Source organism: Mobula hypostoma, chromosome 8, assembly GCF_963921235.1.
Source record: "Mobula hypostoma chromosome 8, sMobHyp1.1, whole genome shotgun sequence".
NCBI lineage: Eukaryota > Metazoa > Chordata > Chondrichthyes > Myliobatiformes > Myliobatidae > Mobula > Mobula hypostoma.
Genome location: NC_086104.1, coordinates 68,044,605 through 68,058,000, shown reverse-complemented (window position 1 = coordinate 68,058,000; position 13,396 = coordinate 68,044,605). Strand labels below are relative to the sequence as shown.

At 44.3% G+C, this 13,396-nt stretch overlaps 1 protein-coding gene across 1 annotated transcript in view; it reads left to right on the top strand.

The window, feature by feature from the left end:
- stx11a (syntaxin 11a) overlaps positions 1-12,941 on the top strand; it is a 132,390-nt gene extending 119,449 nt beyond the window's left edge. Inside the window, exons 5-6 of the transcript XR_010018943.1 lie at positions 139-220; positions 12,846-12,941. The gene's annotated coding sequence lies outside the window, so the exon portion shown is untranslated. The remainder of the gene's footprint in view (positions 1-138; positions 221-12,845) is intronic.
- Positions 12,942-13,396: the final 455 nt, after the last annotated feature.

The following is a 13,396-nucleotide window of genomic DNA, read 5'->3' as shown; positions in this document are numbered from 1 at the left end:
AGAAGACAGGAGATTGGGGTTGAAAGAGAAAATGATCAACCATGATGAAATGGTGGAGCAGACTGGATGAGCTGAATGGCCTAATTCTGCTCCTATCTCTTATGGTCTTATTAATGACAGCTATTTAACATTTTCCAGGGAACTTCAGAGGGATCTTGCCAAATACTACCAAAGCTGCATAAGGAGAGTTTGTGACAAATAACCAAAGGTTTGGTCAAAGGTAGGTTTTAAGATATGTCTTAAATTTGGAAATATTAGAAGGAAGAGGGAAATGTTTCTCAAAATTGCAGAGTTTTGGGCTGCAATGACTGGCAGATGTAGTTCAATTCAAGTTGGAAAGATGAAAACTCTAGAATTGGCGAAACATGGATTTCTCCAAAGACTAGAAAATTAAAGAGAAGGCAAGGGCACAGGTGGATTTAAAAGCCAATGTTGGATTTTAAAGTTACAATTTTGGAGAATTCAATAGAAATCAATGAAAGAGACAATGGGATTGCTAAAGATGGTGACAGGATACAGGAAGTATAATTTAGGATTTGTTTAAGTTTATACAACGTAAGCACTAAAGCTGTGGCTCAGCTTTACAGTGGTCTTTGATTACAAAAGATGACTTTTTTTCTGGATGGGAGAAAAGACAAAACAAAATGCTTAGATTTAAACAACAGGAATTCTGCAGATGCTGGAAATTCAAGCAACACACATCAAAGTTGCTGGTGAATGCAGCAGGCCAGGCAGCATCTCTAGGAAGAGGTGCAGTCGACGTTTCAGGCCGAGACCCTTCGTCAGGACACTTCTTAGATTTATTTCTTTTTGCAGGTGCCAAAAAGATTATGTGAATTATGAACATGGGTTTAAGTAGTTGTTTGTTTCATGCAGAGGTCAAATGCTGAGCTGAGTACTGTTTTTCTGGCAGACTTTGGAAATGGACTTCTGGAACTGCAGGGTGTTTCCAGCATTTTCTATTTTCACCTCAAACTCAGTGGAATGTTCAGAAGGGAGAAGTGCAGCTTAGAGTTTAGTTTTAGAAAAGACGTGAGGAGACAGTCTCCATGGCCAACTGATCAAAACCGCTCATGAGAGAAGTGAAATCTTTAAGAGGGAACGAATGTGACTGAGAAATATTTACTACAGCCCCTGTGTTGTGTGTGTGTGTGGGGGGGGGGGGTTATGTTGCAAGAAAACAGTCCATGTAGCAATATTTGCAGAACTTGCAGTTGATGTTACAAAACAGATTTCACTGTCATGTTGCTCTGGTGGAGCTACTGTGCAGTACCTAAGGAGTAGTGAAAATAAAGCGTCTGACCTAAAATCTTGACTGAACTGAAGAAATTCACCTGTTCCTTTCGGGCAGTAACTTGTCTCTGTGATTACGACTTTGGCAACAGAATAGTGATCCACCCAGTCAAGACTGGGCTGCTCAGCTCAGTCCCAGATAGACTTCCTTTTCATGCTAAAGGCACTCAGTGTCAGATTTATGAACATCATGCGGTTCCTTTCTCTGGCCACTGCTTCTTTCAGACATCTTGTTACTTCCAGGAGGACCACAAGGCAGACATGGGGATGTAGAAATTAAGTCTCATTCTGATTACCCCAGAAAAGATCAAAGAGCTGAAGAGTGACAATGCAGGTTAGAAAACAATGAGGCCCCTCTTTATCTTCCCAAAGCTGACAGATACAGTCAAACAAAAATTGGGACTATAAGACTGTAAGACCATAAGACATAGGAGCAGAATTAGACCATCTGGCCCATCGAGTCTGCTCCGCTATTCAATCATTGTTGATCCTTTTTTCTATCTCCTCCTCAACCCCAGTTCTCAGCCTTCTCCCTGTAACCTTTGATGCCATGTCCAATCAAGAACCTATCCATCTCTGCCTTAAATACACCCAAGGACCTGGCCTCCACAGCTGCATGAGGCAACAGATTCCACAAATTCACCACCCTTTGGCTAAAGGAAATTTTCTGCATCTCCGTTTTGAAAGTGTGCCCCTCTATCCTGAGGCTGTGCTGTCTTGTCCGAGACTCTCCCACCATGGCAAACATCCTTTCCACATCTACTCTGTCTAGGCCTTTCCACATTCAAAAGGTTTCAAGGAGATCCTCCCTCATCCTTCTGAATTCCAGCGAGTACAGACCCAGAGCCATCAAATGTCCCTTGCGTGATAACCCTTTCATTCCTGGAATCATCCTTGTGAACCTCCTCTGGGCCCTCTCCAATGTCAGCACATCTTTTCCAAGATAATGGCTCCAAAACTGTTCACAATGCTCAAGGTGAGGCCTCACCAGTGCCTCATAAAGCCTCAGCATCACATCCTTATTCTTGTGTTCCAGACCTCTTGAAATGAATGCTAACATGGCATTTGACTCAACCTGCAAGTTAACCTTCAGGGTGTTTTGCACAAGGACTCCCAAGTCCCTCTGCATCTCAGGTTCCTGGATTTTCTCCCCATTTAGAAAATAGTCCGCACATTTATTTCTGCTACCAAAGTGCATGACCATGCATTTTCCAATATTGTATTTCATTTGCCACTTTCTTGCCCATTCTCCTAATCTGTCTAAGTCCTTCTGCATACTATCTGTTTCCTCAACACTACCTTCCCCTCCACCAATCTTCATATCATCTGCAAACTTGGCAACAAAGCCATCTATTCCATCATCTAAATCATTGACATACAGCATAAAAAGAAGTGGTCCCAACACCAACCCCTGCGGAACACCACTAGTCACTGGCAGCCAATCAGAAAAGGATCATTTTATCCCCACTCGCTGCCTCCTACCAATGCTCTAACTATGTTAGTAACTTTCCTGTAATACCATGGGCACTTAACTTGGTAAGCAGCCTCATGTGTGGCACCTTGTCAAAGGCCTTCTGAAAGTCCAAATATACAACATCCACTACATTCCCTTTATCTATCCTACTTGTAATCTCTTCAAAGAATTCCAACAAGTTTGTCAGGCAGGATTTTCCCTGAAGGAAACCATGCTGACTTTGTACTATCTCGTCCTGTGTCACCAAATACTCATCACCTCATCCTTAACAATTGACTCCAATATCTTCCCAACCACTGAGGTCAGGCTAACTGGTCTATAATTTCCTTTCTGTTGCCTTCCTCTTTTCTTAAAGAGTGCAGTAACATTTGCAATTTTCCAATCCTCTGGCACCATGCCAGAGTCCAATGATTTTTGAAAGATCATTTCTAATGCCTCATTTTCTAGTGGTCCTATATCCACTCTCATTTCGCTTTTATTTTTAACATACTTGAAAAACTTTTACTATCTACTTTGATATTGCTAGCTTGCTTTCATATTTCATCTTTTCCCTTCTAATAATTTTTTTAGTTGCTCTCTGTGGGTTTTTAAAAACTTCCCAATCCTCTATCTTCCTACTAACTTTTGCTTTGTTGAATGCCCTTTCTTTTGCTTTTACAATAGCTTTGACTTCCCTTGCCAGCCATGGATGTACTATTTTACCATTTGAGTATTCCTTCATTTTTAGAACACACATGTCCTGCACCTTCCTCATTTTTCCTAGAAACGCATGCCGTTGCTGCTCTGCTGACATCACTGCCAGCAGCTCCTTCCAATTTACTTTGGCCAACTCCTCTCTCATACCACTGTAGTTTTCCTTACTCTACTAAAATACTGCTACATCAGACTTTACTTTCTCCCTATCAGATTTCAAGTTGAACACAATCATATTGTGATCACCAGTTCCTAAGGGTTCTTTTACCTTAAACTCCCTCACTGCCTCCGGTTCATTACGTAACAGCCAATCCAGTATAGTTTATCCCCTAGTAGGCTCAACGACAAACTACTCCAAAAAGTTATCTCTTAAGCATTCAACAAACTCACTCTCTTGAGATCCATTACCAACCTGATTTTCCCAATTGACCTGCATGTTAAAGTCTCCCATGACTACCATAACATTGCCCTTTTGACTCACCTTTTCTATTTCCTGTTGTAACCTGTGGTCCACCTCCCAGCCACTGTTGGGAGGCCTGTATATAACTGCCATCAACGTCCTTTTACCCTTGTAGTTTCTTAACTCAATCCACAAGGATTCAATATCTTCCGAGCCTATGGCAAATCTTTCTACTGATTTGATGCCATTCTTTACCAGTGGAGCCACACCACCCCCTCTGCCTGCCTTCCTATCGCTCCAATATAACGTGTAACCTTGGATATTCAGCTCCCAACTACAACCATCCTTTAGCCATGATTCTGTGACAGCTACAACATCATACCTGGCAATCTGTAATTTTGCAACAAGATCATCCACCTTATTTCTTATACTATGCGCATTTAGATTTAACACCTCGAGTACTGCATTTGCTTTCTGACTCTGCACCCCTAATGATTTGACAGACAGCCTATTGGCTGGAACTAAGTCCCATCACCTGCCTGCCCTTCCTGACAATTTGACTGCATGCTATCTTTACTTTTTTACCATCCGTCCTTACCTGAGTCCCTTCACTCCGGTTCCCACCCCCATCAAGTTAGTTTAAACCCTCCCCAACAACTCTAACAAAGCTGCCTGTGAGAATTTTGGTCCCCCTCGGGTTCAGGTGCAACCCTTCACTTTTGACAGGTCATACCTCCCCCAGAAGAGATCCCAATTATCCAAGAATCTGAAACCCTGCCCCTGCACCAGCTTCTTAGCCACGCATTTATCTGGCAAATCATCCTGTTTCTACCCTCACTGGCTCATTTCACTGGTGGCAATCCAGAAATTACTACCTTGGAGGTCCTATTTCTCAGCTTTCTACCTAGCTCTCCAAATTATCTTTTCAGGACCTCTTTGCTTTTCCTTCCTATGTCATTGGTACCAATATGTACCAAGACGTCTGGCTGTTCCTGCTCCCTCTCCAAATGTTGTGGACATGATCTGAGACATCCCTGACCCTGGTACCTGGGAGGTAACATACGGGTGTCTTATTCACATCCACAGAACCTCCTGTCTGTTCCCCTCACTATTGAGTCCCCTATCACTAACTCCCCCTTCTTCTCTCTCTTTCCTTTCTGCACCACGGAGCCAAGGACTGTTAACAACCTGGTCATCTGCTGCTGAAGTTACTCTCAGTGCTGCTTATACTTACAGTTGTGGCTCATTCCCCCAATCTCCACATGGGCAATCAGTCAAGGCACCATCCAGTTCATCTGAGGATCCAAGATGGAATAGGTCAGATTGAGTTCCGGTGTGCAAGTCCCTGGACAATGAGGGCAAAAGGAGACACAACATCGGCCACCTCCTCTGTATGTGGCCATATTAGACGGACATGGGACTTAAGTGTACAGCCACTGAGGTTTGATTTGTCCTTGGTATTGCGAAGGATAGTCCTGGCCCTATTCCCACACAACGCTGCAGTCAGCTTGACATTGCCGCAGTACCTATGCTTTGTAGATAATTTCTTTCAGATGGTGCTGGTGAAGCACAGCGACTTCTTGTTGGTAGCAAACAAAACTACTATATAAATCACACTTTTTCTGGTAGGTGATCACTATAATCAATAGCCTGTACTTCCCTTTCAGAGTTAAGCTTTTTTTAACCACCCATATGACCTGGCATTTTTGCACTGTAAACTGGAGTCTCAAAGGTGTTGGACAGGAACAACTCAAGGTTTAATCAATTTAAACACAGACCGAATTGGAAAGGTTGGCTACAGGCCAAATTGAGGCAGCGCGGTCCAGGCCCGAGAGCATAGCGAAGCAGCAGGGCTCGGGTCCGAGACTGAGCAATGACCCAAAGTTTGGAGTATTTAAGCGTCGGGACAGATTGAAAAGTCCCTCGCCTCTGGCCCCAACACTCTCCTCAAGGAATCACTCCTCAGGATCCATTGTAAATCTGTCTGACAGTAGTTGCATAACATTTCATGCTGATCACTGCTTGATAGTGATGGCGGGACTGTCATATGTCGAAAGATTGGAGTGACTGGGCTTGTATACTCTGGAGTTTAGAAGCCTGAGAGGGGATCTTATTGAAACATATAAGATTATTAAGGGATTGGACACGCTGCAGGCAGGAAGCATGTTCCTGCTGATGGGTGAGTCCAGAACCAGAGGCCACAGTTTAAGAATTAGGGGTAGGCCATTTAGAACGGAGTTGAGGGAAAACTTTTCCACCCAGAGAGTGGTGGATATATGGAATGCTCTGCCCCAGAAGGCTGTGGAGGCCAAATCTCTGGATGCTTTCAAAAAAGAGATGGATAGAGCTCTTAAAGATAGTGGAATCAAAGGTTATGGGGATTAGGCAGGAACTGGATACTGATAGTGGATGATCAGCCATGATCACAGTGAATGGCGTTGCTGGCTTGAAGGGCCGAATGGCTTACTCTTGCACCTATTGTCTATTGTCTATTGATAGACACAGTGCAAAGTACATTTATTATCGAAGTATGTATACTCTACAACCTTGAGATTCAACTTTCAGGCAGCCACCAACCAAAGAAATCCAATAGAACCTTCGAAAAAAATGACCATCAAACACCCAATGTGCAGAAAAAAATCATGCAAATGACAAAAGCAAGCAAACACGAAAGTTGAGGTCACAACCATGAAGCCAGTCTTCGCTGCAGCCAATCCAGTGGCCGGTTAGTTGCAGGCCACAGCTTCAGTTCAGCGCAGAGCCAAGTAAGCCTCATAGAGCCAGAACTCACCAAAAAGCACCAAGACCTCTCTTCACTAGTGGTGTGAGAACTGTCCCGTCAGGTCCTTCCTGGTGGTGTGAGAACTGTCCCGTCGGGTCCTTCCTGGTGGTGTGAGAACTGTCCCGTCGGGTCCTTCCTGGTGGTGTGAGAACTGTCCCGTCGGGTCCTTCCTGGTGGTGTGAGAACTGTCCCGTCGGGTCCTTCCTGGTGGTGTGAGAACTGTCCCGTCGGGTCCTTCCTGGTGGTGTGAGAACTGTCCCGTCGGGTCCTTCCTGGTGGTGTGAGAACTGTCCCGTCGGGTCCTTCCTGGTGGTGTGAGAACTGTCCCGTCGGGTCCTTCCTGGTGGTGTGAGAACTGTCCCGTCGGGTCCTTCCTGGTGGTGTGAGAACTGTCCCGTCGGGTCCTTCCTGGTGGTGTGAGAACTGTCCCGTCGGGTCCTTCCTGGTGGTGTGAGAACTGTCCCGTCGGGTCCTTCCTGGTGGTGTGAGAACTGTCCCGTCGGGTCCTTCCTGGTGGTGTGAGAACTGTCCCGTCAGGTCCGTCCTGTGCAGTCAGAATGCTGTTCCCAGGTATGCATACCGAGACAGACATCATATGCGGCTCAAAAATCATCAACTTGGTGAAAGATACTCTTCAATCTATCTGAAACTGAAGACCATAAGACATAGGGGCAGAATTGGGTCATTTGGCCCATAGAGTCTGCTCAGTCATTCCATCATCGCTGATTTATTATCCTACCTTCTCCCCATAACCTTTGACACCCTTTACTGATCAAGAATCTATCAACCTCTTCTTTAAATATGCACAATGACTTGATCTCTACAGCCATCTATGGCAATGAATTCCACAGACTCACCACCCTCTGGCTAAGGAAATTCCTTCTCTAAAGGGATATCCCTTTGTGCCCTCTTGTACTAGACTCACCCACTATAGGAACCATCCTTTCAATATTTGATAGGTTTCAATGAGATCCTCCCCATTCTAAACTCCAGTGAGTACAAGCCCAGAGCCATCAAGCACTCCTCGTACATTAACACTTTAATTCCCAGGATCATTCTCGTGAACCTCCTCTGGACGCTCTCCAATACACAGATTCTCTTAGATAAAGGGCCCAAAACTGCTTATATGTTGGTCTTCCTGTAGAGTTAGATGACTGTGAGGGAATGCTGCTGACTGGCACGTTCCATACTGCAGGGTTATGTGCCGAGGGGTGCACTGAAGCTTGACACAGAGAGGATCTATGGTGAAATCCCACCATCTAGGGTCCTACTGCCACTGAATATTGAGAGGCTCAGTCTCACGTGGATGCCTCTCCAATATTTGAAGTTTGTATCATCCCAGAAGACCACATGAGTGGCAATAGTGCAACGGACACAAACACTGTTCCCTCAAATTGAAATGCTCCCGCATATGTAGCCTTTGTTGCAGAATTTTCTTTTCTATCATGTTAATATTAAAGAGCCGTGCATTTTTCAAGATGTGTAAAAATTTCCTGCTCAGGGCAATGGTTGGCCCGTGCCGCTGTGAAAATGATTAGGGGGAACGTTGGAAAAATATGTGAACAATGCCAATGAAAAGAAACAATAACGTTGTGAACATATAGACTAAATGACACTGTGATTGCATACTGTGTTTTTTTCTACTTGTATATATATTTTATAAATAAAGTCTATTTTTGAGATTGAAAGAAAAATATGGTTGGAGTGACAGTATGTCTTGTACTTCCTCTCCTCTCCCCACATTTTTGCTCCGACTTCCCATCTTTCTGCACAGCCTAGATGAAGGCTCTTGGCCCGAAACATTGACTATTTACTTTTTCCATAGATGCTGTCTGGTCTGCTGAGTTCCTCCAGCATTTTGTGTATGTTATTTTGAAAATTTGTACCAGAGGGAGCCAAAGGGCAGGTTGTGTTTCATGGACCCAATGGAAATAATTTGAAAGCAAACTAATGATTTCCCTGTTTTGTAAAACGGTGATCCAAGCACAACGAATGTTGATAATGGGCAGGTACTAAAATTAGTGGCAAGTGACTAGTTGTGTTCTGTTAAGGTTTCTGTTGGCTATTAATTATTCTCTGTATTTATAACAAAGAATTTATACATACTCCATAGGAGTGAAAGATTTGCCAGTGATCAAATGTTGATGCAGTGTCCTGCACCAGCTGACTCTGCTGCTGCCTCAGCTCAAATGCTTGTGAAACTTCAATGCCTTTGTTCCTCTCAACTTGACATTCAGTGCCCTCTTGTCCCACTTCCCTCGTTCAACTCTGTAAACTGGAGATCACAAAAATAAAATTTGCTTTCTTTGCCCGAGAATGAACTCGCCCATCAGCCATCTGCTTTTGGATCCACATTACATTCTAGATGAAAGTCTGAAATTTAAAATTCTTGCCTTTGTACTCACATCCCTCTGTGGCCTTACTCTTTATCTCTGTGATTATCTCTTGCCTACAAACCTCTGAGAAAGTCGCACTAGTCCCACACTGGCCCTGTGATTAGGTATGAATTCAGTTGCTTCTGCACTGTCACTTGCTACTTTCAGCTGACAAGATCTCAAGAGTTTCTGTAGTTCAGCCTGTGTTACCCAGAGCCCTTTGGCTGACTATTCTGATGTGTCCTAGTGGGCTCAGCGTTAACATGTTTCCACGATGCTGCTGTGCAGCACCTCCTGATTTTGTCGCCTTCAAGGTGCCAGAAAATAATTGGTGAGAGCATTAAATTTCAACAATGTATTAATAAGCAGGCAAACTCTGACAAGTCAATACACACATTGGACTTTGGATCCAGAAAGGCTAGAAGGATGTATCCTCAAAGTTATGAATATTTTGAAGTAGTGTAACTGGAAAAAGATGTTCATGTTCATAGATGTGGATCATTTAGTTTTTGTTATTCATGAAATGTGTGTTCCTCTCAAAGCTAGTAGGCCTTGAAATGGCCAACAGGTCCAGGAGTAGTTGAGAATTAAATGTTTCATTGTGAGTCTGGAGGCTGATTGGAAATGTTAGATTTCCCCCTCTGAATCACATTAGAACTTTTTAAAATATAAGATTATGAAAAACATAGGTAGACAGATGGTAACTCTTTCAAGATCCACAAACCTGACTATCTGGGTAGGCCCATTGTCTCTGCTTGCTCCTGCCCCACTTAACTCCTGTCCTCATACAGTGACACCATTCTATCCCTCTTCGTACAGTCCCTTCCCACCTACATCCACAACACTCCTCATGGTCCCAATCCCCTCAATAACTTTTAATTCCCTGGCCCTGACTGCTTCATTTTCACCATGGATGTCCAGTCGCTATACAATTCTATCCTCCAACAAGATGACCTTGAAACTTCCCACTTCTTTCTCAATAAAGGAAACAATCGATTCCCCTCCACCACCACCCTTCTCTGTCTGGCAGAACTGCTCCTCACCCTCAACAATTTCTCCTTTGGCTCCTCCCACTTTCTCCAGACTTGAAAGGTCGCCATGGGTCCCAGCTATGCCTGCCTTTTCATTGGCTACGTAGAACAGTCCATGTCCCAAGTCTTCCCTGTAATGCTCCTCAATTCTTCCTCTGCTACATTGACAACTGCATTGGTGCTACTTCATGCACCCATGCTGAGCTCGTCAATCTCATCAGCTTTGTCTCCAACTTCCACCCTGCCCTTAAATTCACTTGGACCATTTCTGACACCTTCCTCTCCTTTCTCAATCTCTCTGTCTCGTTCTCTGGAGACAAAGAGTTGACCAACATTTTTTATAAACCTATTGATTCCCATGGCTATCTTAATGATAGCTCTTCCCACTCTGTCTCTGGTAAAAATGCTATTTCCTTTTCTTGGTTCCTTTGTCTCCACCGCATCTGTTCCCAGGATGAAGCATTTCTTTCCAGGACATCAGAGATGTCCTCCTTCTTCAAAGAATAGGGTTTCCCTTCCTCCACCATTGATGATGCCCTTGCCTGCATCTCTTCCATTTTCTGACATCCATGCTCACCACATCTTCCTGTTGCCTTAATAGTATAGAATTCCTCTCATCTTTACCTACAACCCCATGAGATTCCACATCCAACAACATTCTCTGAAACTTCTGCCATCTCCAAAGGAATCCTACCTCTAAACACATCTTTACCTACTCCTCTTGGCTTTCCACAGGGATGGCTCCCTCCATGATTCCCTTGTCCATTCATCTCTCCCCACTAATCTCTTTCCCGGCACTTAGCCCTGCAAGTGGCCAAAGTGCTACACCAGCCCATTCACCTCCTCCCTCACCTCCATTCAGGGGAGTCCTTCCAGGTGAGGCAACACTTCACTTGCAAATCTGTTGGGGTACTCTATGATATCCAGTGCTCCTAGTGGAGCCTCCTCTACCTGTTGTGAGTTGGAGAACTACTTTGTCAAGCACCTCCCTTCCAATTACCAAAAGTGGAACTTCCCGGTGGCCAAACATTTCAATTCAGATTTCCATTTCTGTTCTGACATGTTGGTTCATGGCCTTCTCTTTTGCTAAAATGAGGCCACCCTCAGGGTGGAGGAGCTACACTTAATATTCTATCTGGGTAGTATCCAATCTGATGGCATGAATTCCGATTTCTCCTTCCAATAAAAAAATGTCCCCCAGCCCCCTTCTTCCGTTCTCCACTCTGGCCTCTTATCTCTTCTGACCTGCCTATCACCTCCCCCTGGTGTCCCTCCTCCTCCCTATCAGACTCCTTTCTCTCCAGCCTTTTACCTTTCCCAACCACCTGGCTTCAACGGTCATCTTCTACCTATCCACCTTCCCCTCCCCCCAACTTCTTATTCTGGTATCTTTCCCCTTCCTTTCCTCTGAAGTGTTGACTGTTTATTCATTTCCATGGATGCTGCTTGACCTCTGAGTCCAACCAGTACTTATCCTTGAAAGCGGAACAAGTGCTACTATGCCCTTACACTTCCTCCCTCACCACCATTCAGGGCCCCAGACAGTCCTTCCAGGTGAGGCAACACTTCACCTGTGAGTCGGCTGGGGTGATATACTGTGTCTGGTGCTCCCGATGCGGCCTTCGAAATATTGGCGAGACCCGACGCAGGCTAGGAGACTGTTTCGCTGAACACCTACACTCTGTCCGCCAGAGAAAGCAGGGCCTCCCAGTGGCCACACATTTTAATTCCACATTCCCATTCTGATATGTCTATCCACGGCCTCCTCTACTGTCAAGATGAAGCCACACTCAGGTTGGAGGAACAACACTTTATATTCTGTCTGGGTAGCCTCCAACCTGATGGCATGAACATTGACTTTTCTAACTTCCATTATTGCCCCACCTCCCCTTCGTATCCCATCCCTTATCTATCTATTTATTAATTCCCCCTTTTTTTCTCTCTTTTTTGTCCCTCTCACTATAACTCCTTGTCCATCCTCTGCGTCCCCCCCCCCTTTCTTTCTCCCTAGGCTTCCCGTCCCATGATTCTCTCCCTTCTCCAACCTCGTATCCCTTTTGCCAATCAACTTTCCAGCTCTTAGCTCCATCCCTCCTCCTCCTTTCTCCTATTATTTCGGATCTCCCCCTCCCTCTCCCACTTTCAAATCTCTTACTATCTCTTCTTTCAGTTAGTCCTTACGAAGGGTCTCTGCCCAAAACGTCGACTGTACTTCTTCCTAGAGATGCTGCCTGGCCTGCTGTGTTCACCAGCAACTTTTTGTGTGTGTGGCTTGAATTTCCAGCATCTGCAGATTTCCTTGTATTTGCATTCTTTGAGATACGTCAGTCCTGATCTCACATGAAGCAGAATAGATGGAAAAGCCATTCCTTTGTTCCCTTGTTTCATTGTTCCAGCGGGGAGAACTGAGAAGTGATATTTGGGGAGAGATGTATGAGTGATTCCCTGGGCCTGGGCTGCATTGTGAGGATTGTTTGCAGATCTGGACATTTTGCCAAGACGGTGACATTGTCAGTTTGCCCATACATTATATCCTGGGGCCGTTGATGCATTTTCTAGCTTCCAGAGAGGAGAAAATTATTACATCTAAAACAGTGGGCCTTTGAGTATGAGTAACAAGGTTGTAATTTCATCAGAGAGTTTAGATGTCATTAGAAGTTGGAAAGTTTAGATCTTAATCAAATTACAGCCTACATGTCAGATTTTAGTTTATGTCTCTATAAATACGGTCCTTTGTTCATTACCGATATTAGTCTTGCTATTCTTCACTGACTCTTTTTCCTCACATCTCCCTCAGGGTGTTGACACTATCTTGGACGAACTTTCACTTGCACCTGTGCTTCATTCATTGTGAAGAACTTGGTCTCTTTTCAGACAGTTATGAAGCTACAGATGAGATGACACCTTGTGGTCAGTGACTGTTCAAAGTGAGTCTGGAACAGTGCTGAAGAAATTGTAGGATTCAGCATTCAGCCCCTTGTCACTGCTTTGCCATTCAATAAGATACTGTCTGATCTTTTCCTGAATTGTCTTTTCATCCATTAATCCCATATACCTCAATTAAGTTTTAATTTCAAAATCTGTAGCTTTGCCCAAGTTATACTCAGGGACTGAATTTCCACAAGCTACTAGAGCAGAGAATTCCAAAGCTTCACTCCCTCCTCAGTACAGGGTTTTCAAAGATTCATTTCTTATCAAAGTATGTATCCATTTACAACTCGGAAATTCACCTTCTCCAGATTACCACAAAACAAAGAAAAAACATGAAAGTTGTTCAGAGAGAAATGACAAACCTGTTCCCCCCTGCACAAAAAGAATGGCATCCCAATGATCAACTCGCAAAACTCC